This window comes from Osmia lignaria, unplaced genomic scaffold (genome assembly GCF_051020975.1).
Source record: "Osmia lignaria lignaria isolate PbOS001 unplaced genomic scaffold, iyOsmLign1 scaffold0030, whole genome shotgun sequence".
Taxonomy (NCBI): Eukaryota; Metazoa; Arthropoda; class Insecta; order Hymenoptera; family Megachilidae; genus Osmia; species Osmia lignaria.
In genome coordinates, this window is record NW_027478171.1 from 4,630,001 (window position 1) to 4,632,500 (window position 2,500).

Here is a 2,500-nt window from a genome sequence, read left to right on the forward strand (position 1 = left end):
TGAGCATTTAGAGGCAGAAATATTCATTCCTAACTCACTTAGGAATTGGTGCAAAATGTGGACTTGTTTCTTTGCTTCCGTCCTATCTTTTGCCAATAGCACCATCGGCAAACACCAGAATTGCAACTTTTGCCTCTCCAATCTTAATGCCGATGGTCTTATTATTTATTTGATCTACTACTGGATCAATAATTAGATTAAAAATTAATGGAGACAGTGGGTCTCCTTGCTTAACCCCCCTCTTTAATGTGATGCTTACTTCTCCGTCATTTGTCCTGATTTTAGTTTTGCATCCTTGGTACATAAGCCTTATATGACTCGCAACTATATTTGGGACCCCTTTTCTCATCAAACAATGCTCTATTGCAGCGTGTGGTACAGTGTCAAAAGCTTTTGCTATGTCTATTATTGTTATCACTCCGCCGAGGCCTTCCTTCATCCTTATTATTGCGTGATCTAGAAGTGCAATATTATGCTTGCAGCCATCTTCTTTCGTGAATCCTTTCTGCCGGATGGACTGCTGGATTTTCCTCCTAAGACGGGCATCTATCATTGCGGAGTACATTCTACCCAACATCGAACTGATGGTAATTGGACGCCAATTTTTGACATCACTGGTATTCTTACCTTGCTTGGGTATAAGTGTCGTCCTATTAATCCTCCACTGCTCCGGATAGTAGCCAGATAACATGAGAAGATTAAATAATTTTGCCAGTATTTCGACCACTCCTTTTTTCTTTAAGTGCACCTTCCGGATACCGTCGATGCCCGCCGCTGAGTCCGCTTTAATTTTCCTCATCCTTGCGATAATATCTCCTTCAGATATCGGGATAAATATCTGTCCGGTAGGTATATTTGGTGATCTTTGGACTCCCGGGAATTGGGGGAGGCCCTCGCAGCTGCCAGCGATTCCCCAAAGCGCATTATAAAGCTCGTTGGTATTAGTGCTATCGGGTAATTTTGGTTGTTCCCTATCGTATTCAACCCCATCGACCGCCATATCTACCAATTTTCTCGGACATTTGCGATAGAGTTCCTGGTATCGGGCATACTTAAACTTAGCGAATTTTGTTCTCCTACTTTCAGCTTTACGGTTCATGACGTCTCTCTTTTTTTCTTGCCTCGATACACCTGATGATTTCTCTTTCTCACTATTTATAATATTCGTGGTTAGCGCTTCTACTATCGCCTCAATATCACCCGTTTGGCAGCCACTATCTGCTACCCTTCTGATTTCCGCCTCCAGTCTAACAAGTTCTGGGTCCTCTATTTGTATGTCTGCTCTGATGGCCTCCTTTAATTCATCCATCCAAACGTCGTCTTCGTTGTCACTCACCGGGCTTGCCGGAGGTCCTTCTTCCGAGACGTGACTAATGGCCGATTCAAACGAATCTCCTGATTCGCTCTCCATCACCACAGCCTCTGTTGCTACCGTTTGGATCTGAGGCAACTGCCGCCTCTTATCACTGATTTGTTTTGCCGTTTTGTTCGGCAAATATTCTCTTATTTTTACATTTATCCGTTTCTCAGCTTGAAAACGGTTATCCAATTCCTTTAGTAGGGCTATTTCCTCATCCGTCCATACAGTGCATTTTCGGCCTTTTCGGCTCGTAGTTGCTGTCATCTGTTTAGATCTTGCTGCATTTCTAATTGCCGGGTGACGGTGCAATTCATGAATTGAGAGACCACGTTGCGTGGCGAAGGATAGATCACACGCGCTGCACTTAAAGTTTCCAACGGCCATTAATCTCGCTCCTTTGCATTTTGGAATATGACACTTAAGGCCGTGTACCTTATCATGATCCTTTCCACATTTAGTGCAGCACCATATGAGACGCAAACGCGGGTGTTGCCTCTGAGCATGCCTAAGAAAGTCTCTGTCGCCGAAGAATTGCATTTGCTGACCCGATTGCCGGCAGACCATACATTCAATATTTCCCGCAAAGGGTAGGCTAATCCGTTGAACTAACTCATGTCCGCTTACACTGCCAGGTCGATTACCAGTGGCCCTCCTGTCCATAGCGGAAGTTTCCGCCACAGAGGTCTCAGGGCCGGAGACCTCTGCGTCCGAGGCTTCTTCTATATTCTCTTCTTCCATTTGTGGTTATTAGGTGTTTTGTCCTATTTTTTAAAAATCCTTATTATGTCCAACTCATGTCCTTCTAATAATGCCTGGTCGTCAACAGTAAATCCGTCCTGATCGTCTTTACCCCGTTTGCCGCCTGGTCCGAAGACCAGGTCCCGGCGGGCACCACGAGGAGGTGGGGCAGACTTGAGGAGACAGCAAAGTTGTCTCCCCCTTGCGAACCGAGCAACCATGACTCTCTCAAAGGGATTCAGGTCGTGTATCTCAAAAAGAAAGGGCAACTAAGTCCTCAGGCGGGAATACCACCTGCTGCGGCACTAAGTACCGACATGATACACCTCAATACCTTCTGGTTTCTAAGAGCATACACGATCTCGACCTCGACCGCGTGTGAGCAGCCGCACCGGACCCATG

At 45.8% G+C, this 2,500-nt stretch overlaps 1 pseudogene; it reads right to left on the reverse strand.

Moving 5' to 3' along the window:
• The window catches only part of LOC143306705 (large subunit ribosomal RNA), an 8,836-nt pseudogene that overhangs the window by 3,368 nt on the left and 2,968 nt on the right, over positions 1 to 2,500 (reverse strand).